Consider the following 25244-nt stretch of genomic DNA (forward strand, 5'->3'; position numbering starts at 1 on the left):
GCTTTCCGCCTCAGGAAAGTGAAATTGCTTAGAGACAGGAAACCTGCGCAAAAGCCACCTCAGTCGATTTTAGACCTTCCTGCTGACATTTTTACTAAATTAAAAACGATTATCCCCCCTAAAAATATTGATTGGACTATGTTAGCGTCGTGTAAGCAAAAGGTAGATGAATCAGTTTCAGATTCTTTACGCGGTTTGAGGAAACTTTTCATGATTTTAGTGGTCAGTCGCTTGCGGATGACACGGGCCGACATCTTTTTGTTGATAAGTATGTTTCAAATTTATTACCAGGAGTGGCAGCTTGGTTAAAAGCGAGTGAAAGCTCTTGGACGACTTTGTCTCCGGCATACCTCCTGACGATGGCTCAGTATTACGAGCGCCAGGAATTAGAAGCGAAGGGTAACGAAGAGAAGTCTAAAGATTTGAAAATGAAGGTTATGTTAGCACAAGTGTACGGACCTCCCCATAGGGGTACCGATAGGGGTGGTCAAGGATCTTATGGTTCTTCTTTTGTTAGTCCAAATTTGGCTAGGGATCAATGTGCTTATTGTAAGCAGATGGGCCATTCGGCTAAGGAGTGCCCATTGTTGCGTTCACAGCGGCAAGGGCGTGGTCAAGGACCGATGAGAAATCACGGGGGCTTTCCAGGCCTCAGGGGAAACACGAATGATCGTGCTAGGTTTGATTCTAATATACGACGGCAAAATGGGTCTAATGTTTTTGATCGTCAAAATCAGTATCAAATGTGTGATTACGAACGCCCTGAATATCATGATTCACAGTATGCATAGGATTGCGTAGGATGGCGTTAGGAATCAGTTGAAGTGCCAGTAGATCAGAGGGGTCCTTATGTTACCGCACACGTTTTGGGTTCTACTGATCAGTTTCTAGTTGATACAGGAGCTACTTGTAGCGCTTTGGCTAAACAATTGGTTCAGAGGGCTCCCCTGTCTGGCTTAACGATTACATCGATAGGGTTCGATGGAACGCCTTCCCTTAGCCCATTGTCACAACCTCTTGCATTTCACGTAGATACGTTTGCTGCACCATGTCCATTTTTGCTCTCCCCAAACACGCCTGATAACATTGTGGGTTTGGATATGCTCAAGCATTTCAGATAATGGAGAGGGTGTGTATAGTTAAAGAGGATACTGCATTGGCCTCTTTACCTCGTACTTTGTGGGCTACTTCAGATACTGATGTGGGACACATGGTCACCCCCCGGTGCACATTAGAGTAAAGGAGGGAGCTGTGTTGCCACGCCTACCTCAATATCGCATTTCACAGAAGAGGGAGGTGGCGCTTACACAGATTGTGCAGGATCTCATTAACGTGGGGGTAGTAGAAGAGGTTCCATACAATGTTTGTAACAGTCCTATCCTACCGATTCTGAAGAAAGACACTGACACTAGGATTTATCGATTTATTATCGATTTGAGGGAGGTGAATAAGATAGTGATACCTCAATACCCAGTGGTTTCTGACATTACGACACTTCTTACTCTGGTTCCACCAACTGCGACCACGTTTTCCGTTATAGACTTGAAGAACACTTTCTTTTCGATCCCTATTCATCCTGATAGCCGATATCTCTTCGGCATCACTTTGAATAATCGATCGTATAGATTTTGTAGAGTTCCACAAGGCTATACTGAGAGTCCTAGTACCTACAGTCAAGCGTTGAAACGACAATTGGATTCTTTTGTTCTACCTGAAGGTGTTGCGCTTATACAATATGTCGATGACATCATGTTGGCGGCCGATACCCCCGAGCAATGTGAGAAGTGTTCATTGTCTTTGCTTTTTTTTCTGGCATCACACAATCACAAAGTATCGAAGAAGAAACTGCAATATTGTGGACCAAAGGTAACCTACTTAGGTCACCTTTTGTCTAAGGAGGGGCGTGCACTCACACCAGATCGTATTCAAGTAATTTTGGACACTCCAGCACCTTCCACACAGAAAGATGTTCGAGCACTTTTGGGTCTTACTTCTTTTTTTAGACAGTGGAAACTGGGTTTTTCACACATTGCTAGACCATTGTTAGCGCTTTTGACGAAAGACACTCCAATTCCTCTTCCCTGGACAGATGAGTGTGAGAATGCTTTCCAGCAATTACGACAGGCCCTTTGTTCAGCACCAGTGTTGGGCACCCCTGATTACACCAAGCCCTTTACATTGTATGTACATGAAAGAGATGGATGCGCATTATCAGTTTTAGTACAGATACACGGTGATAAGCAGAGCCCTTGCGCATACTTCTCGGCAGTACTTGATCCTGTTGCTCGAGCGTTACCTGGTTGTTTTTGCTCGGTTGCAGCGACAGCTGTGTCAATACGCCAGAGTGAGGGGATCATGTTATCTCATAAGTTGTTGGTGTTGGTTCCCCATGCTGGTGATACTCTTTTGAATCAGACAAAGACGCAGCATTTAACTAGCGCTCGTCTAACAGGATATGAGCTGGCGCAGTTGGCTCCTCATATTACATTGAAGAGATGTGTAACACTAAACCCAGCCACTTTGTTGCCATTTCCGGTGACTCAGCCTGAGGCACAAGAAGCACATGATTGCATTTTCGTGACTGAGGAACAGACAAAGGGTCGTATTGATTTGCAGGACACGCCCTTTACGGATGTAGATGGAGAGCTGTGGGTGGATGTGTCTTGCCTGATATCAGTGATTACCAACCAAGTGAACATGAACTCAACTTACTACAGAGAGGCACTTCATTTGTAACGACAACTAACACAAATGCATTGGAATTAGAAGTGAGCTTTTTCAAACTCATGCGGAAACTTAGGCTTCGCCACTTTTTCGATAACATCCTTCCTCATTCAGACAAAGAACCGGATGAACAACTGTGTGGATTACGGACTACTAGCACTGTCCAAGCACCTGTAAGTCATAAAACTCTGGACCTGTTTGAAAAGATGGTTAAACAAGATTTATCCCAACTAAAATGTGATAAACGTACCAAAAGAAATATGACACAGAAGGATTTGGACACTCTAAGGAAATTGGCCACTAACACAAACTTAAGGATCACCAAAGCAGATAAGGGAGGCGCCCTGGTAATTATGAACAATTCTATGTATGAGGAGAAGGTCCTAGAACACATTTCAGACACAAACACCTATTCACAATTAAGTGCAAATCCTACAGTGGAATTTTCGAAAATACTAAGCAATATCATCAATAAAGCATATGAAATGGGAACCATCAACATTAAAACAAAGAACTTTCTAACGAAATCGAATCCAAAAAATCCGGTACTCTATATGATACCGAAAATCCACAAAAACCTGACGGATCCACCTTTGCGGCCAATAGTTTCAACCCGAGGAAGTCTGCATGAGCCTATCGGTCAACTCATTGATAAACATCTTCAACCCACAGTGAAAAACATGAGAACGTATGTTAAGGACACAACTGATTTCTTATTGAAACTAGAGAAAATCAACATAGATCCAAATGAAACTATAATCATGTGTACAGCAGACGTCCGGTCTCTGTACACATCGATACCACATCATCTAGGAATGGACGTAATTGAAATAGCCCTACTGAACACTGATTTGAATCATGACTTACAGGTATTCTCATGGAACTTATGACATTCACTTTGTATCAAAGTTATTTCAGATATGGGGACTAATGGTACCAACAACTCACAGGAACAGCCATGGGAAATTCGGCGGCGCCGGTGTACGCTAATATTTTTATGCAAAACTATGAGGAAACCAATATGTTTTCAAAATCATTATGGAATGAAAATCTCAAATTTATGGTACGCTACATTGATGACATTTTTATAATTTGGAAATCTTCAAAAGTCTTGTTGAAAAAAGCTCTGTGTGAATTTAAGAAAGAGGACAGCCGCATACAACTTACTTGGGACATATCAGATGCTACGGTAACCTTTTTGGATATGAGGATTACCATCACAAATAAAGGCTTTGAAACAAATATATATCGAAAAGAAACAGACAAAAACAATGTGTTGCATTTTGCCAGCTTTCACCAACCCAGCTTAAAAAAACACATACCCTATTCAGAAATGACCAGAGTCAAAAGAATCACATCGGACAGGACGAAAGTGAATATAACATTGGAAGAAATGGCAACAAGATTCATGAATAGAGGTTACCCTAAAGAGGTTATAGACAATGCCATAAAAAGAGTGGATGCCATTGACAGAAAGGATCTTTTGAAACTGACCAAAAAACATGAAGAAGCGCGTATAGTAGCGGTATCGAAATATTCAACACTAAGTCACAATTTTAAAAGAATAAACATTAAACATTGGAAAATGCTAAAGCTGGAACCTGATTTTCAACAATCTTTTGATCAAGTTCCCATATTTGCTCATACCAGGGCTCAGAACTTGGGAGAGATCCTAAAACACTGTCAACCTCAAATCAAAGAATTTAAAGGTACAAAGCCATGTTTAAGTTGTGGAAGTTGTAACAGCATCATCAGAGGTAATACAATAAACCACCCAATGAAAGGAAACGAGATCAAAATTAGAGTTAATGCGACATGTAATACCAAGAATGTAATATACGCATTAAAATGCCCATGCGGAAAATTATGCATTGGGAAGACGGAAAGAAGTATAAAAACACGACTTACAGAGCACAAGTCAAACATACGGATGAAAAACATTAAATCCACAGAAGCTACCCATTTCATGGAGGCACAACATAATATCTCTCAATTAAAATATATAATCTTGGAGGTAGTTGAAAAAACAGAAGGAAGAGACAATACCAAATTCATGTTGCAATGAGAGAACTATTAGATACATAAACTGGGCACTCAAAGCCCGAATGGGCTCAATGAACGGAGTGAGCTGTCATGTTATTTATAAACAGATAGGAAGCGTATGCTGTTGTTTTTCTTACACTGGAAAGGAGACCTGCGATATGATATGTATACTATAAGTTGTGTTATTATTGTTATTATTCTTATTTGTTTAATCTAGAGTCTAATATGGAGTCACTATGTAATGTGCAAACATGTAGCACACAACACTTACACCATAGCACACCCTATAGAGCGTTGGGGTTTCAAACATTGACCAACAGGGGTTCGAGTCGCTTATGATTGACTAACTCCGATTTGTTTAAATTTTTTGGGGATATTTGTTTTGGAAATTTAAGGCTAAGTTAATTGTCTTTTTGGACCTTTTTAAGGATAGGAACAATACTCCTCTAGAGATTGACGATTTAGGAGCAGTAGAATAGAGGCGCGCTGCCGGACCAATGCGAAGAGTTTAGCGAAGTGCCTCGTTCTGCTCTATGGTCACGTGAGCGGATCAGTAGCATATAGGATAGGATCTTGTTGGTAACCTTGACTACCGTCCGTAATGGAGGTTGAGGGAACGCGGTGAAGTACCAGAGAAAACGCTGAGGAAGCTAGTAGCAGGTCAGTTTCAACATAGGAAACCTCGGTATTCTCACTCGGTTTAGATAAATGCTAGTAGCAACGGGATCTTTAAGAGAGAGTTATTTATGAGTTTTTTTGTTGCATTGATGTTTTACAGACTTTCACGGCTTAGTGGATAACAGTGACACATAAGTGGATATATGTGCAACTGATTTTGGAGTAGGGAGCACGGGCAGATAAGGGTAATAGGTGTGTTATACCAGATGCACATTGGGAGAACGAGTTTCTAGTCAAGCATACACATGAAAAAAACACGACACATTAAGACTCTTGAATGTAATCCTTTTTTATTTTTTATTTTTTATAGTATTGATTCCCTGATGAAGGGCGACATGATCTCGCCCGAAATGCATTGGAGTAAAATGGAATTTTGTCACTGATGTGGAAATGATAAGAAAATCATTTTGAATATTTACAAAGTATGCTCAATGGAAATAAATCATCAAGATAAATAAAAGAAATGATGTTAACAAAGGAGTAAAAAAGTGTGTGGAATCCTCTTATTATAAGGGAGGAGAACTAGGTGTGCCCAGAGGGATGTCCTTAATGCCCCATTAAGGACACACAACAGAATCTGTCAATTAGGCGCCCAGGGACGTTGGCTGCCACCTACGGAGCACCCAAAATTGGAAAAACTAATTGCTGAAATAAGGTTGTGCACTCATCCCACCTTTCAAGTATCTTGCCTGAAGTTACCAGATGGTACTACCTCAGCAGCATATGCAATTACTACGCTACATACAATAGTGGAGACAGCACGCATACCGCAGAAATCAGCTCAGGCAGCGGAACTGATAGCATTGACGTGAGCATGTGAGCTTAGTGCAGGGTTATGCGTGAATGTTTACACGGACAGCCGCTATGCTTTTGGAGTAGCGCACGATTTCGGCCTGCTCTGGAAGGAAAGAGGCTTTTTTACATCACATGGAGCCCAGATAATGTACGGAGAATTAGTACATAATCTTTTGACTGCATTGACGTATCCAAAGAAGATAGCTATAGTGAAGTGCAACGCACACAAGAAAGTAACAGATAAAGTGGGAGAAGGAAATGCTTTTGTAGATCGAGTAGCACGTGAAACTGCGGTGCAGCCTGACTCCACTTCAATGTACGTTGTAAAGTCACAAGCTGAGCGATGGCACGATGCTAGGAAGGAGGTACTAGAGATACAGAGGACCGCTTCTGATAAAGAGCGGGAGCAATGGTCCCAGGATGGAGAGTTGGATGAAGAAGGTTGTTGGAGAAATAAACAGATGGATAAGTGGAAGTTACCCATAGCTTTTGTACAACCTATGGTTCAGATGGCACATGGGCTAGCACATGTTGGGGCTTCAGCAATTGTGAAATTGCTTACGCAAGTTTGGGAGCATCCAGAGATTGCTAGCACGGCTAAGAGAGTAGTACAGACCTGCATGATTTGTCTTAAGTACAATCCAGGAAAAGGGACACGAACTCCAGCAGGAGGATTTGCAACACCTACTGCACCTTTTGAAGTTTTGCAAATGGATTATATTCAGCTTGAACGCTGCAATAATCTGAAATATGTCTTAGTTGTAGTTTGTGAATTCAGAAAATGGATTGAAGCATACCCTACAAAAGACAATACTGCAATTACTACGGCAACAGTGCTATTGATGAAATTCTTCCCTCGATATGGTGTTTGTAGATTGTTGTGGAGCGACAACGGGCCTCATTTTATAGCGGACGTTGTCAAGTATGTCCTGAAAGGTTTGGGAATAAAACAGAAATTCCATGCAGTGTTCCACCCAGAGTCAGCAGGCTTTGTGGAAAAGTACAATGGTACTTTAAAGCTTAAAATAGCAAAGATACAAGCTTCTACTTCTCTGACTTGGCCAGATGCTTTGCCTTTGGCATTATTGTCTATTAGATCAGTACCACAGTCTTGAACAGGTCTTACTCCTTATGAGATTGTATTTGGGCGTCCCATGAATATATGGGAAGTGCCCAAGCCAAGTTCAGTGTATGATGTATCTTGTGTTTTAATGAATGACTATTTGGCACAATTAACTGACAGTCTGTTTCTATTCATCAACAGGTTCGCAAAGCACTCCCTGACCAGTCCACAGGTGAAGGCCATAATCTCCGACCCGGAGATTTCGTCCTCGTAAAATCATTCGAGAGGAAGAGCAGTCTAGAGCCAAGGTGGTGCAGTCCCGAACAGGTTCTGCTGGCGACGAGAACCGCCGTCTGAGTCGACAACCAGAAGAATTGGATCCATTCCGTACACTGTCAGAGGATGCAACCCGGGCTGGTGGAGCCTGCTGTATTGACCGACCATCGAGAAATCTTGACTGCGGAGAAAGGCCGTGCTGTGGTACCTGACGAATCTGAGGGGTTCTTCCCGGACCCGAAAGTTCCTGGAGCGAGGAGATACAATCTACGACCAAGGTAAGAGTCTGCAGTTGTGTGATAAGTTGTCAGAACAGCCCCTAGGTTAGTGAAACGGAGAGCCGATGAGGCAAGGGGGGGTTCAGCCCTGCATTAGTGTAGTGACACCGTCTTGGCCCGCTAGTGAAGAAAACAACGGCTGCCTAGGGGGAAGAGTTCTGGCAACCCTTTTAGTTTCAGGAAGATATTGCTTGTACATTTGTTTGAATGGAGAAGAAGAAAGTTTTTTGTGTTGTAGGGTTCATTGCTGCTGTAGCAGTTGTTGCTACAATCATGTGGTTTGTCGAGGATGCAATTCCTGCACGGGAGTTGTATGTTGGTTCTACTCCAGTGCCAGACGAGCACTTCTTTTACACGCTTCCATATCAATAGTTGAAGCATCGACAATCATATTTGAATAACACTTTCATACAGATGTTGCACCATACCCATGTTGCTACTAACGCCACAAACTGTTGGATATGTGGTATGATGCCAGCACACCAGAAGAAGGGGGAACACCGTTCATACCTCTCCCTTTCTCTCATAATGGCTCTTGTCGAGCATGGTACAGTTTGCTTTTTGCTACGAGAACGCCTACAGTGGGCAGACTGCTTTTCAGACTGAATAAAGAATGCCATCAGGACAAGGAAGGCTATCCACAAGCCAATGGAACTATATGGGAGTGGGAAGAGTATCGACCGGACAATGAATCAACGCCCTACATTTTTACGAACACTAGAGACATTGTTGGAAATGAGAAATTTGTGATTTCAGTGGCCCAAGCACAAGCAGATTTATGTGTTCAGAGTGTAGGTTATATCCCTGTAGGTGTTAGTGACTGTATTATCGTACTGAATATTGATGGTTTAAACAATAGCACATTTTTGGCTTCTCATAATACCTATTTTGTATGTGGTAATAGAGGTTATTACCGATTACTAGCCGGATGGTCTGGAGTGTGTTATGTAGCATTTTTATTACCGCCTGTGCTCCTAGCACCTGCATCATATCATAAAGATTTGAAATTATTGAATAATGTAACTGTGAACAGATATAAACGAACTCTGTCCATTGATGATGTAGACCAAACCGATACTAGTTTGCAACTGTATATAGATTTTAATTTAGGGTTATTTTTCTTTGTTGAAGCTGCTCTGAATAGTAGAAAGATACGACGATTAACTAGAGTTGTAGAAGCTGTAACAAATCAAACTGCTGCAGCTCTTGGAAATCTCACTGAAGAACTGCAAATTACTAGAATAGTTAGTTTGCAAAACCGCATGGTTTTAGACGTTATGTTAGCAGATAGAGGTGGTGCTTGTAGAATAATCGGAAGTAGCTGCTGTGTATTTATACCTGATCACACACCTTCTGTATACAAAGCAATCAATAAATTACATAAGATCGCTGCTGATATACACGTTGAAAATGGAACTTGGACCTTTTCAAGTTGGTTTTGGACTCTGATCTCTACATGGGGCTGGAAAGTTCTTACTGGCCTTTATATGATTGTCGCAATTATTTTTACATGTTGTGTATGTATCCAATGTAGTCCAATGATATGTTCCCTATATGTTTCATGCTGTTGCTGAGGTTACCCATCAGAAAAGCATGACTAGAGAGATAGCCGAAATGATGAGCATCGATATTAACAATGAGTATTTAGATTATCCTAGGAAACCGAATGTCTTCAGCTAATGCTGAAAGGGTCGTCTGTTGTAAATAAAACAGCAATAAATTAAGGGGAAACATCCTTTACAACGCAACTTTTACCACGCAGTGCCTTTACCACGCAACTTTTGCAAAGCAAACCATTACAACGCATTGCGCTGGGGGGCGCTCTAGGATAGGGAATACGTTTAATTTACTATCCAACACCTTCCCTAGTGTCCTCGGGGACTGGAGTTGGAATAGTAAATGAAACTATTCACTATCCAGCACACCAAAGCGCTATGCTTTGTAAAGGTTTTCGTTGTAAAAACCGAGTTGTAAAGGTATGCGTGGTAAAAGCATGCGTTGTAATGTCATACATCCTAAATTAGGCATTAGCTAAAGATATGATATCCTAACTCACATGTTGCGTTTCCCAGCTCATATCCCGTAATGTTCAGACTCTATTATGTTTCTATGTCCTCCATTTGTATGCTACATATTGCCATGTGCCCGCCATGAGGCGAGTCCTACCTCTTCGCTAGTCGCCCTTAAGATCTGCCCCGCAACAGTCTATTAATAACTCCTTTGTGTGTCTAGCGCATGCTCAGAAGGGACCACATCTGTTCATGATTAGTATCAGATATGAATATGTTTTAGCAGGCCTCAAGAGCCGTTAACTCCGCCCACGTATTGATCATATTCTGAAATGTCCAAATATGGTAATAAATCATGCTCTGAGCTGTATCCGCCTACTTATGAACCCCTTCTTTGTGTATAAAAGGGGGCTATGTGCTTGAGTTCAGTGTGCTACCCTGTACAATGCTGTAGAGTATTGTGTAGGTTGTAGGACCACCTTTAAAGGTTTATTAAACTATGATTTTGTATTTTCAGTTCCCATGCCAATTTCTTCCTATAGTCTGAGGACTTCGTGCACAGAAGGGCAAACCCTTTGCACTAACGGGCCTTGCGGAGGCCTGTACTTATCACCTTGTCCTCAAGTAGGGCCTCCCTGTTGTTATTTCTGTCTCTTTTCATGGCCAAATTGATAATCCGGTCTGCATACTGCCTTTCCTGAAACTTGGTTTTTAGGTCAGTTGCCTGTGATTTGTACATCACCACATCTGTACAGTTCCTCCGTAGGCGCAGGAATTGGCCATAAGGTAGGTTTTCTCGGAGGTGTCGGGTGGAAACTATCAAACCTCAGGAGGCAGTGTCAAGACCTAAGTACACTGTCTCTTACCTTTTAGCAATGACTGGTAATCCTGTTGACAGTGTAGAGATTTTCACAGAGACGCAAGGGACCAACTTCCTGAAAACTCTAACTAAGCCTTGCTGACTAAACTTACAGCTAAGCATTAACCAGAACCTTCGGGAAGAGGGCCGGTACTGGACGTTGACTGGAGGGTTGAATCTTCGACTGTCGACCTGCAGGTTCACAAGAACGATAAAGTTCAGAATCCTATCTATCTGAATAGTATTCCTACTTCTAGTTAACCCCCCCTTGACTCTCAATGTAATATCTTGCTCTCCCCCATCTGCTTCCTACCTGCGATCAGTCCGGGTCCGTCCACCGTCCAGTATTTCTTTGTCTTGTCGGGGGTGCTGCAGTCTTGGGAATTGTCTTTTAGGGTTTTGAAGTCTGCAATTTTAAACAAGAGAAATATTAACAAAACTCCTTTCTCTATTAATTCCTTAGTTCACTCTCTCCTCTTATTCCGATATCTAATATCTAAAACTTACTTGAATAAACTCTTCTTTTAAGATGACATGTGGTTTCTGAATATCCTCAAGAGTGTCTTTTTCCTAAGGGAGAGAAACTATCCACAAAAACAACAACTCCAGTAATAACTATCCACTAAGAAATCAGTGAATGAATACTCCTCGACAAGATTTGTATCTCTAATAAACCTAAAACATAATTCTGCGAATCACAATAAATATTCTTGTGAATACCTTTTAAAGAAAAAACAAAATATAGACACCGTGAATCTTTAACCAGATTCTGAAATGGTTTTGACAGTCTAAATATAAATCAGTATTCAAAAGTTTAAATGAGGGAAGTTTTTAAGAATAACTCTGAAATCAAAACTGTTATTCCTAAACAATTGCAAAAATTAGCTCAGTTCTCTTTCTTGCGTTGGGCGCCTTAAAATTGTCCATGGAACTTATCTTTTAATTAGAGGCTGGAATCCTAAAGCTGCTTGCCGAGTTCTGAAACCTCGCGCTGAAGTAGGCAGTTCTGAAGGCCTTGAAGTCCTATCCCTCGAAGTCTTCCTTGAAGCGCTGGATAGACGTCCGCGATGCAGGTTCTCTGGAAACTCCAAAGGCAAAGCGAGGCTTCAGGGAAGGGTGCGGTTTAAATAGCCTGCGCACCAAATGCCAACGTGCGCTTGCACGTTGCAACCGCCTTCAGCCCTCCGCGTGCAGCGCGAGCGGAAGGCTTTTGGCAGACAGCTGAACGAAAGCGCACGCATTTCAGCGTGCGAAGGCTGCTGAAAGAAAGCACACGTATCTCTCGCGTGTGAAGACTTCTTTTGATTCTCAATGAGAAGGCAAGGAACTAGTACTTTCTAAAGGCCCACGGGCCTGCCTGCAGTGATATTGTAAAATGAAAGTTACACTCATGCAATTACTACGAAATGCTTTTCATATAAAAAATGTCTCTGAAAGCAAGTATCCTAAGCATAGAAATCAGTTATAAATACACAAACACAAACACAAAGAGGTGCTGGTGCACGGGAAAGGGGTGGGTTTTTACAGATGGAAAGAAACCCTTTGTCCAAGGTGTAATTTACTGTTGGGTATTTGGCAAGTGTCCCCAGGGAAGAACAGATGGGACTGGAGAATCGTGACAGTACTCCCTCCTCAAGATCCCCCCTAAGACTGGTGCAATGGGTTTGGGTTTCTCAGGATGTTGAGTATGAAACCTTTTCAACATTTTGGGAGCATGTTTTAGATTTTCCAAAGGTTCCCAGGACCTTTCTTCCGGACCGTAACCTTTCCAGTCGATCAAATAAAGCAACCTTCCCCTAGATCTCTTGGAATCAAGAATTGTTTTAACTTCATATTCAGGATTCCCCTCTATCTCAATGGAGGAGGGGGGTTGGACAAATCTAGTTTGGGCGTGAAAAGGCTTGATTAACGATACATGGAAAACTGGATGGATTTGAAATTTGGCAGGTAAGGTTAGTCTTATACATACAGGATTTATGATCTTTTCTATAGGAAAAGGGCCTATATACCTTGGATTAAACTTACGATTCCCTTTTAGCTTCAGATTCTTGGTGCTTAACCACACTTTATCCCCAGGTGAATAAAGCGGAGGCTCAGATCTGTGTTTATCAGCAAACCTCTTTTGATCCTCTTTTGCTTTGGCCAAATTAAAGGCTGCTTGCTCCTGAATAGAGGATAACGTAGAAACATAGTCAGAAATGGCTGGTACATGATTTAGCTCTTTTATCTCTTTAGGAAAAGAATTGGGATGATATCCTAAATTACAAAAAAAAGGTGACATACCAAGGGAAGAATGATCTACATTGTTGTAAGCAAATTCTAGTTGACTTAGAAGAGTTGACCATTCTTCGCCTACATTTGTCAACATGCACCGAATGAATTGTTCAATGGTTTGATTGGTACGCTCAGTAAGACCATCAGTCTGAGGATGATAGCTAGAGGATAAACGTATGTCCATATTAAGGAGAAACCTTAAACTTTGCCATACTCGTGAAATAAACTGGGACCCTCTGTCTGAAATTACCACTGATGGAATACCATGTAAACGGACTACATTTTCCATAATTAAATGTGCTAATTCCATGCTAGTTGGTAGTTTTTTAAGTGGGACAAAGTGAGCCATGCGTGAAAACTGATCTACAATTGTAAGAATGGTGGTAAACCCCTTCTTAGTGATTGGTAACTCAACAATAAAATCCAGTGAAATAGTGTGCCAAGGTCGAGGTGGTAAAGGTAAAGGATTCAGCAAACCACTTGGACTTTGATGAGATGATTTGTTCTGAACACAAACCCCACAAGTTTCGACATAATGTTGCACATCTTTAAACATTGATGGCCACCAAAAGGTTCTTTTAATTAAATCATAGGTTTTAACCTTACTTGGGTGAGCAGATAAAGTAGTGTCATGATGGAAGTGTAGAATCTTTTCTTTTAGCGTGTCAGTAGGTACGAAGATGAGGTTTTGCATGAAGAACAAATCATCTCTTTTCTGCAAATAAGGGTGTGACAGTTTCCATACATTAAAGTCTTTCTTTGCTAATTCCTTCTTAATGTCAGATATAACATCACAAACCGTAATACTTGCTTGAAATCGGGATATCGGTATTACAGGTTTTACTTCAGACGGAGGATCTATCACAACCTCTCCCATTCTAGACAATGCATCAGCTTTCAAATTTTCTTTACCTGGTCGATAGGTAATGACAAAATTATAATCATTAAAGAACATTGACCATCTCAGTTGTCTAGCAGATAGAGCCTTTACTGATCTCAAGGCTTGAAGGTTTCTATGGTCCGTATATATTGTCACTGGATGTCTTGCTCCCAGCAAATAATGGCGCCATTCTTCAAATGCTGCTTTTATTGCTAGAAGTTCTTTATCCGCAATAGCATAATTCAGCTCTGCTTCAGATAACTTTCTAGAGAAATACGCAATGGGATGCATTTGACCTGTATCTACATGTCTTTGCGACAAAATTCCTCCAACAGCAAATTGAGAAGCGTCAGCTTCCACAATAAAGGGCTGACTGGGATCTGGATGAGAAAGAATTGGAGCTGTAATAAACTTCTTTTTAAGTTTCTGAAAAGCTTCTTCAGCTAGTTCTGTCCACTCGAATTTAACTCCTTTCCTCAACAATCTTGTGATTGGAGTGATTGTTTTAGAGAAATCTTGAATGAAGCGGCGGTAAAAATTTGCGAACCCCAAAAAACTTTGAACTTGTTTTACCGAAGATGGACTGGACCAGGATTCTACAGCTTCAACCTTCTTTGGGTCCATTTCTATCCCCTTGGGACTGATGACATATCCCAGGAACTCAACTTTTGAAGCGTGAAACAAGCTTTTTTCCAATTTGACATACAAAGAATTTGCAAGCAGTTTTTTGAGAATAGCTCGGACCTGTTGTACATGCTCTTCTTCTGAATTTGAAAAGATCAGAATGTCATCTATATAGACCACACAACATACATCAATAAACTCATGCAAAACTTCATTTATAAAAAATTGGAAGGCTGCGGGGGCATTGCAAAGACTAAAAGGCATGACTTGGTATTCGAATAATCCAAATTTTGTGCGGAAAGCAGTTTTCCATTCGTCACCCTTTCGTACTCGTACCAAATGGTAAGCTCCCCGCAAGTCCAATTTTGTATAAATGGTTGCTTTCTTGACCTGATCTAGCAAAGTGGGGATCAACGGCAAAGGATATCGGTTTTTTATAGTCACATTGTTCAAAGCTCTATAGTCTATGCACGTGCGCAATTCACCTCCCTTTTTAGGAATAAAAAAGAGAGCTGAGGAGACAGGAGACTTAGAATGACGAATAAAGCCGTTAGCTAAATACTCATCCAAGTATTCTCTAAGATGAATATTCTCTTTTTCTGTCAATGCATAGATTCGACTACATGGTAGAGTAGCCCCGGGAACAAGATCTATTCTACAGTCAAAGTCTCTGTGTGGAGGGAGAGTATTTGCCTTTTTTTTGTCAAAAACGTCTTGTAGATCCGAGTAAACTGATGGAACCCCTTCTATCGCTAAAACTCTAGATGAGTTAGAAGGAAAGTCAAACCCTTGAATTATTTCTCCAGATTTTTCCAAAAGGAAACAGTTGTTTAGACAATGTGATGACTGAAAGGTTAAAGTCTGAGATACCCAATCTATACCTGGATTGTGTTTTACCAACCAAGGAATCCCCAAAATTAACTTGAACTGCGGGGCGTCTATGATATCAAACTGTATCTTTTCACGATGAATAGGTGAACAGTCCATCTCAAGGATTTCAGTTTGTTGGCTAATAGGTCCTGAAGTTAACTCCTTGCCATCTACTGCTCTAACTATCTCGGGACAATCCTTTAAAACTGATTCAAAGCCTAACTGAGAGAAAAACCGAGTATCTATAAAGTTTCCCGTAGCTCCAGAGTCTATTACAGCTTCTACCCTTCTAGCTAAAGAGGAAGGCAAAAGACTTCTTAACTCGACTAGGATACCAAAATGCTTACATCCTAAAGGTGGAACAGTAGAGGCCAAACTAGGAATTACACTCGATAAACCGACCTCATCTTTCATCGAGTTTTCTAGTTTTCCGTCGACTCTTGAGTTAACGCAAGATCAGAGGATTTTACCTTAAACTTATTAGGTTTAGTAGGACAGTCTCTTACAAAATGTCCAGTCTTACCACAGTAAAGACATTGATTTAACTTCCGCCTCTTCTCTTTTTCATCCTTAGAGAGCGGACCTCGAACAGTTCCAATTTGCATTGGTTCCACATGATCTGCTTTTGAGCCTACCTCCTTGCCTGATGATGTATTTCTATCTTTAACAAATAAGATTTTATGGTCACTTTTCCCCTTCTCGCCCTTTCTCTCACTAAGACGGTGATTCAATTTAATCACAAGATCGATAAACTCGCTGATATCATCGGGAGGTTCCAAAATTTGAGTTACCATGTCTTTCAGATCTTCTCTAAGACCTCTATAAAAAATAGAAATTCTTTTATCATATGGCCAATTAGCCTCTAAAACCAAACGATTAAATTGGGAGATATAGTGAAGGAGATCAGAAGACCCTTGTTTTAAACTCAATAACTCATTGTCTGCAGACTGCACAAACATATGCTTTGCAAAGATCTTCTTTAGTGCCCGTTCAAAGTTTCTAAAATTATACAGAATTGCATCATCCCTTTCTACAAAAGGAATGGACCAAAGGGCAGCATCCCCTCCAAAATACGATAGCATGAAGGCTACCTTGGAGGAGTCATCAGGAAAGGCTGATTTCTTGGCTAAGAAATGTAGATGACATTGTTGCAAAAAGATGGAAAACTTGTTGCAATCTCCATAAAAACGTTCTGGTGGAGCTAACGGCGTGGGCATTGGGGTAACTACCTGAATCTGAGCTCCCCCCCCTGAGTCTGAAGATGAAGCCTGCACACTAACTGTACTCTGCTGGATTGCTGCTTGTAAGGCGGTCATGTCGTTTCGTAAAGAAACATTCTCATCTCTAATATCCTTTAGAACTGCCGCTATGTCTTGCAGGGATACCTGGTCCATTGCGTCTGGGTGAAATATACTTCTTGGGCTTTGCCTTCTGTCAAGACCTAAGTACACTGTCTCTTACCTTTTAGCAATGACTGGTAATCCTGTTGACAGTGTAGAGATTTTCACAGAGACGCAAGGGACCAACTTCCTGAAAACTCTAACTAAGCCTTGCTGACTAAACTTACAGCTAAGCATTAACCAGAACCTTCGGGAAGAGGGCCGGTACTGGACGTTGACTGGAGGGTTGAATCTTCGACTGTCGACCTGCAGGTTCACAAGAACGATAAAGTTCAGAATCCTATCTATCTGAATAGTATTCCTACTTCTAGTTAACCCCCCCTTGACTCTCAATGTAATATCTTGCTCTCCCCCATCTGCTTCCTACCTGCGATCAGTCCGGGTCCGTCCACCGTCCAGTATTTCTTTGTCTTGTCGGGGGTGCTGCAGTCTTGGGAATTGTCTTTTAGGGTTTTGAAGTCTGCAATTTTAAACAAGAGAAATATTAACAAAACTCCTTTCTCTATTAATTCCTTAGTTCACTCTCTCCTCTTATTCCGATATCTAATATCTAAAACTTACTTGAATAAACTCTTCTTTTAAGATGACATGTGGTTTCTGAATATCCTCAAGAGTGTCTTTTTCCTAAGGGAGAGAAACTATCCACAAAAACAACAACTCCAGTAATAACTATCCACTAAGAAATCAGTGAATGAATACTCCTCGACAAGATTTGTATCTCTAATAAACCTAAAACATAATTCTGCGAATCACAATAAATATTCTTGTGAATACCTTTTAAAGAAAAAACAAAATATAGACACCGTGAATCTTTAATCAGATTCTGAAATGGTTTTGACAGTCTAAATATAAATCAGTATTCAAAAGTTTAAATGAGGGAAGTTTTTAAGAATAACTCTGAAATCAAAACTGTTATTCCTAAACAATTGCAAAAATTAGCTCAGTTCTCTTTCTTGCGTTGGGCGCCTTAAAATTGTCCATGGAACTTATCTTTTAATTAGAGACTGGAATCCTAAAGCTGCTTGCCGAGTTCTGAAACCTCGCGCTGAAGTAGGCAGTTCTGAAGGCCTTGAAGTCCTATCCCTCGAAGTCTTCCTTGAAGCGCTGGATAGACGTCCGCGATGCAGGTTCTCTGGAAACTCCAAAGGCAAAGCGAGGCTTCAGGGAAGGGTGCGGTTTAAATAGCCTGCGCAACAAATGCCAACGTGCGCTTGCACGTTGCAACCGCCTTCAGCCCTCCGCGTGCAGCGCGAGCGGAAGGCTTTTGGCAGACAGCTGAACGAAAGCGCACGCATTTCAGCGTGCGAAGGCTGCTGAAAGAAAGCACACGTATCTCTCGCGTGTGAAGACTTCTTTTGATTCTCAATGAGAAGGCAAGGAACTAGTACTTTCTAAAGGCCCACGGGCCTGCCTGCAGTGATATTGTAAAATGAAAGTTACACTCATGCAATTACTACGAAATGCTTTTCATATAAAAAATGTCTCTGAAAGCAAGTATCCTAAGCATAGAAATCAGTTATAAATACACAAACACAAACACAAAGAGGTGCTGGTGCACGGGAAAGGGGTGGGTTTTTACAGATGGAAAGAAACCCTTTGTCCAAGGTGTAATTTACTGTTGGGTATTTGGCAAGTGTCCCCAGGGAAGAACAGATGGGACTGGAGAATCGTGACAGGCAGTTCCTGGCCGTGGGCTTGAAATGGGTAGTTGTTTTTAATGTACCTGCTTCAGGGTAGATATTCAAGTCTAGGAAAACCATGGACTCTTTGGAGACCGAGCTGGTAAATTTCAGGTAAGTGTTCTGGGTATTCAACCATTCCATGAAGCTACCTACTGACAGTAGATCTCCTTGCCAGATGACGAAAACATCATCTATATACCCTTTCCAGGTGAGAATGTGGTCTCTATATGGGTTGTTTGTGTTGAGAATCTTGTTGGTCTCCAGGTGGTGGACATATAACCCAGCTAGACTCAGGGTAAATGTACTGCCCATGCTGGTCCCGTGACTTTGGAGGTAGATGGTTATATTATATTAAAAACAAAATGTGTTAGTCCTATCGAAATGCATTCCAGTACAACTCCCCTGGGTGTTTTGTATTTCCATGGAGTTGTGTACAATACTTCCTCTATTATGTCGAGAGTCTCTCCGTGGGGAAAGCTGGTGTACAGGCTTTTCACATCAAGAACTCAGCAGTAATTGGGAGCTTGAGTCAAAAGGTAAGTCCTTGAGCAATTGGAGGACTGCCTTAGTGTCTTTCAGATAAGTGTCTCTGGCTTGTACTAATGGGCGGAGGAAAGCATCGGCAAACTTTGATAGCGGTTCCAGAATGGAACCGATGCCAGAGACAATGGGTCTCCCTGGTGGTTTCTCTAGATTCCACCATTCCCCCAATAGTGATGCGAAGGGACTCGGTAGCGTCTTCTCGTAGGACCGTGTAATTCCCTATGTCAGACAATAGTCTTGGGCCTTCCTGCTCGTAAGCTGTTGTTGTTTGGACCACTATCGCTCCCCCTTTATCAGTGGGTTTAATAGTGATCTCTTTGTTGGTGGCCAATTCCCTGATTGCTTCTTGTTCAACCAGGCTGATGTTGTGAAAATCCCTGTGTTGGACGAGTTTAGCGTGCTAAGCTCACTCATCACTGCTTTCTCAAATGTAAGGATTTCTATTGGTAGCATTGCGTCAGGGTGGTGAAAGTAGATCTTGGTCTAAGTCCTGTGTCTGTGGTCACAGTGGCTTCTTTGTCTGGAGTTTGATTTTACAGGGAAAATCCTGCATTTCTGCATGCAGTTTAAATGTATCTAGTTTGTTTGTAGGAACAAAGTCCAGACCTTTGTTGAGCACTGACCTCTGGATTTCTGTGAGTTCACATTGAGAAATGTTTACTACTAGGTACCCCTCTTGCTGGTTGATGGTTGGTTGGGAAGTGTTCCCGTCATGCTTCTGGTGCTCATTCTGGGGTCTTGCTGCTCCGTGTCTTGCCACATCACAGTGTTCCCCTTCCTGTTCCTGCCTCTTCGTGGTCCTGTGCGTGACCCTAAAAAAGGCTGGGGGTTGTAAAAATCCCTTTCAAAATCTGGGGCCCATTGTGGTAAGTTAGGTCCCATTGCAGGGGGACCATATGGGTATTGTGCGAAAGGTGGAGGTCCCATGAATTGTTGATACTGAGGTTGTGCCTGATATCCCCTTCACCCTTGTTGAATAAACAAGTATGCATTATCCAGGCTATTTATAAACCCCCATATACAATTATGACACAGGAACACACGTATTCCTGACAAATAGAGCGTGTGTTTTATGTTTTATGTATGTATGTTTTGTCTTTGTTTCTTCTATTACAGGGCATGACATCACAAGTAGTATGACATTATGTGTCTAGTGATAGCAGCCCACACTATATATAATTATATGTATTTTTCTACAGGTTACTGTACCTTCCAAATATTGAGGATCAGATTACAAGATTACTATTTTTTCCTTTCCAGGTTTTGCAATTAGCAGAAACCATCGACATTCATGTTGTAGGTACATTTTAGCCTGTATTACACTTCACTTTTCTGTAATGTCAACAGATTTTTTTGTAGAAATACGTAAGTAAGGTAGGGATTTGTGCACCCCATCCTGAAGAAGGAGTTCATACTCCGAAACATGTTGAGACACACAGGAGGTAATGCACATTGTACTGCATAAACACCTCCAATCCCACTTTTTTAACAGTACCAGCCCGGGGGCCCATTAAAACTTTTTTTGTGTCTACCCCACGAGCCAGGTCCTTTTTAATTATCACTCACTTAATAATCCCACCACTCATGCACATTATTTTTAAAATCCTCACATGCACCACATATAGATACCAAAGTAAGTGCTCCGCATAGTCATAGGTCGCAGCACGCCGCATCCCGTAGAGGGATGCGAAGACCCCAATGATGAAGCATGACACCAGGGGTCCTTTTGGTGTGTGAGGTGTATTTTACAAATACTGTGTGCTCCCCACCATTGTAGGGAACACCCTCCATTCACAGTTGGATTCTCATTGTTTATGCGAGTCTGAATGAACAACATAGGAAAGCATTTAGGAAGGCATGCTGCAAATTATGTGGAGGGAAAAAGAGAGCCTTTTGACTAAGACTTTCTCTTTCCTGTATACTGGCAACATTAAGGGCTTTTGGTGCATATCTAATCATAAACTGGGTCTTACCACACATATTACAGCAGTGTCAATACCTGAAGATACTAGTAGATATATCTCAGACCTCTATAAAAATTAATGAAGGTAATATAGTTCCTCCTGGTATGCCACACCCAAGCCCATAAGCTAAGGGGCGGGTTGAGAGTATCCCGGTCCCAATTGTTCATGATATCAAATCGGTGATCAAAGGTTTGAAAAGCTCCAGGGTGCAAGGACCAGATGGTATTCCCATCAATATTAAATTCAGTCCTCTCCTATGGGCACCAAATTTCACTCCACTGTTTGGTGAAATAATTGGAGGCCAAACTTAACAAGAAAGGATACTCCTCTTTAAAAAGGGAAACAGGGCTGAGCCATCTAATTATCGGCTGATTAACCTGATGAATATTGCAAGTACAATTTTTGCAAGGTATCTGGTGCACATTTTGGAAGATTGGGTGAGTGCAGCTAGAATGCTACCCCTGACCCAAATGGGTTTTTGGAAATGGTTGCTGGTGGAAGATTATGCCCTCTTACAGAAATGTGTTACAGCAAACAAATGATGGTATGATGGATGGAATGCTGACTAAGCAAACATCTCCCCCAGTCAAAAGATCTGGGTTAAATCCATTCTTCTTTAGCCCACTTCGCAACACCAGTTTGGACCTATGCCCCAAGGGATCAGTCCAGACCGAACTGCCAGGCCAGGTCCTCCCTGGACTGGAAACAAGCCTCATTGGACTGCTTTCAGGGTATATCACCGTTCTTCAGCCAGGCTAGCTTGAATCCAGTGGCACAGTGAGCAATTGACCCACGTCTGGGCATACCTATCCCACTGTGGCCGAAAAGTGTTACAGCAAACAAATGATGGACGGAATGCTGACAATACAAACATTCTCCCCCAGTCAAAAGATCTGGCTTAAATCTATCGTTCTTTTGACCACTATGCCGCCCAAGTTTGGACCTAGCCATATGCAAATCAGTCTTTACCCTGTGCCCTTTGGGAACAGTCCTGACCGAACTGCCAGGCCAGGTCCTCGTTGGACCGGAAATAAGCATCCTGGGACTGGTTTCATGGTATGTCACCCTTCTTCAGCCAGGCTAGCTTGAAGCCAGAGCAATTAACCCTCATCTGGGCATGCCCATCCCACTTAGGGCAAAAAGAGTTACAGCAAACAAATGAAGGGCAAAATGCTGACGATGCAAACATTCTCCCCCAGTCAAAAGATCTGGGTAAATCCATTGTTCTTTTGCCCGACTACACCACCCCAGTTTCTTCTGCATTCCGTCCATCAATTGTGTATCTTTGGCTTTCTCGCCAGGGATGCTCAGACGTGGGTTCTGGGCTAACAATGCCACTGTAATCAAGCTATCCTGGCTGTAGAGGGGTAAAACCCTGAAACTGGTTCTTGGATGCTTTTTTTCCGTGCAACGGAGGATCTGGCTTGGCAGTTCTGGCTGGACTGTTCACATGAGGCAAAGGGTCAAGACTGATTTGCATATGACCAGGTCTAAACTGGGGTGGCATGGTGAGCAAAAGAATGATGGATTTAACCCAGATCTCTTGAATGGGGTTGAATGTTTTGAATTGTTCTGCATTCTGACCATCATTTGTGTGTTTTTTGCTTACGCACCCCAAATTCGCCATGTATGCCCAGACGTGGGTCCTAGACTCACTGTGCCACAGGAATCAAGCTATCCTGGCTGAAGAGGGCTGAAACCATGAAACTGGTCCTAGTTTGCTTGCTTCCGGTCCAGGAAGGACCTGACTTGGCAGTTCGGGCTGTACTGTTCCAATGAGGCACAGGGTCAAGATTGATTTGCATATGGACAGGTCTAAACTGGGGTGGCATGGTGAACAAAAGAATGATGGATTTAACCTAGATCTCTTGACTGGGGGTGAATGTTTTGATTTGTTCTGCATTCCATCCTTCAATTGTGTTTGTTTTGCTTTCCAGCCCTAAGTGCGCCAGGTATGCCCAGGTGTGGGTCCTGGGCTCACTGTGCCACTGGAATCAAGCTATTCTGGCTGAAGAGGGGTGAAACCCCGAAACCTGTCCTAGGATGCTTGTTTCCGGTCTAGGGAGGACCTGGCTTGGCAGTTCGAGCTGGACTGTTCCCATGAGGCACAGGGTCAAGGAGGAACATGGCGGCCGCTAGCTGAGCGGCCGTAGTCACCTTCCTTCGTCAATGGAGCAACTAATTAGCCCTGCATAAGATGAGTAATTTTGACCCATGTAGTTATATACGTTATATACGTGTGAAAAGATAAGCAATTAGTGAGCCTGTCCGCATTGGGCTTTATCGCATTGGGCTTTACCGTGGCTGCTGAGTATGTCCCCGAATGTTTGCTTCTGCCAGTCGAGTGAGACCGGCAAGGTCGTGGCTGAGAACCGGCACTGCAGGGAGAGCGGCTGTAATTCACCTGGGAGCTGTGACGATGTATCCGGGATCCGACGTTGGATGTGGGAGGAGGCAGCCAGATTGAGGAGGAGGCGAGACTCTGCATTGCTGGCGTTCCGGGTCGGCGGCGGTGGTGCAGGCAGAAGTGTATGCGGAACGGAGGCTGTGAGGAGATTCGATCAGAGAACCGCAAGTAGCAGTGTGTGCAATGCTCTGAAAGACGTGGTGACGGAGGCAGTGGGAGAGGGGGTGAGAAAAGACAGCGAGGGCGATATTTGGGCCAGCAAACACCAAATAACAAATCAAGAAATAACTTACCATCTATACAGCATTGTTATCAACACGAGTGTTTCGACAAGGTGCATGGATGTAGAGGGAGGCTGTGACAAGGACAAGGGCAAAAAAGCCAAAGAGAGCTTAGGAAGGGCCAGCAGCACTGAGGAAAATCATTCTCCTGAGAGAAAGAACAGATATGCACTAAGAGCTAGGACAGTGTTTAACGCATCTAGAGGAAACTCTGGTTATACACCTCGCATCTCACCCCCTATTTTGGCAGTGAAAGAGCGGGCAAGAAAGGGGAAAACTAAACTAAACACCTCTGAAGAATATTTAAGCCCCAAAACTATCAAAAGCAGGGGGAAAAAGAAAGGGGGCAAAGGGGCAGAGGTAAATATAAAAGTTACCCCCTCACTTAAATCCTACTTCAAAGTAATGTCCAGCACCACTACCACAACTTCTACCTCTAGTACCCAGCCCGTGCAGAACAGTAAGGGCTTGCACCCCGCTCAGCTATCTAAGTCCATCCCAGCTATCCCGGAGGTAAATTCAGAGATAAATACTGCTCCAGAAGAGGTAATAGTACATGCCGATGTTGGCCTGAGTAATCGATATTCGGCTTTAGAGGAGGAAAGTCAAAGGGACACACAAACATCGGCTGGAAGCGCAGATATGTTGAACAGTGCGCAAGATGTATCAAAAGGTCAGCTCGACCCCACTGATAGTTCAGGTATGGGTGTTACACTTCTTGTAAATAAACCAGATGCAAGTGCAGGTTCGCTGGCAGATATTCTATTGGCCATGAAGGAAGAAATCACAAGCAGGTTTAAAGTCTCTGAAACTAATCAAGCTGAGATGGCAAACAGATTTAATGTCTCGGAGGCCAACCAAGCAGCAATAAAGGCTTCATGTGAGGAGTTGACTAAGAGGGTGGATGAAGTTACTCTTAGGACAGAAGCAATGGAGCTGGAACTTCCTAAGATAAAGGAGTCAGTGAGATCTACTGAGGCAGAGGTTACAAAGCTTTACGCACAGAATAAAGAACTAAAGGAAGATATTGAACGTTTGGAAAATTATTCACGTCGGAATAATTTGAGAATCCTTAATGTGCCAGAATCTATGGAGGGGGCAGATATCAAGGGGTTTGTTATCGCTCTGCTGAGGGGGACAGTGTTGAAAGATATGTCAGAGGTGGACTTGTTGCGGGATATACAGAGAGTTCACCGTGACCCCTACAAGAGAAATCCTACAAAGCAGAAACCCAGAAAAATCTTGGTTAACTTTTTGACATACTCTATAAAAGAACAGATTCTCTCCAATGCATTGAAAGTAGGTCCCATCCACTTCAATAGCTCTAACCCCTTTACATTTTATATAAGATCTGATATTTCACATATCACTGCTGCAAGGCAATGGGAGTTGGGGAAAAGACTAGAGGTGTTAAACAGTTTAGGAGCCAAGGCACAGCTGAAGTTTCCGGCACAGTTGAGAGTTATGTGGAATAACCATATGCACCTGATTAAGTCTGGGGAAGAAGCGGATGCCCTCATAGCTAAGATTAGAGACCAAAAATAGGGGTAGGGAGCGATAAAGATTTAGATAGATTAACTGGGTCTTTTACTAA

The sequence above is a fragment of the Lissotriton vulgaris genome, chromosome 3_1 (assembly GCF_964263255.1).
Source record: "Lissotriton vulgaris chromosome 3_1, aLisVul1.2, whole genome shotgun sequence".
Taxonomy (NCBI): Eukaryota; Metazoa; Chordata; class Amphibia; order Caudata; family Salamandridae; genus Lissotriton; species Lissotriton vulgaris.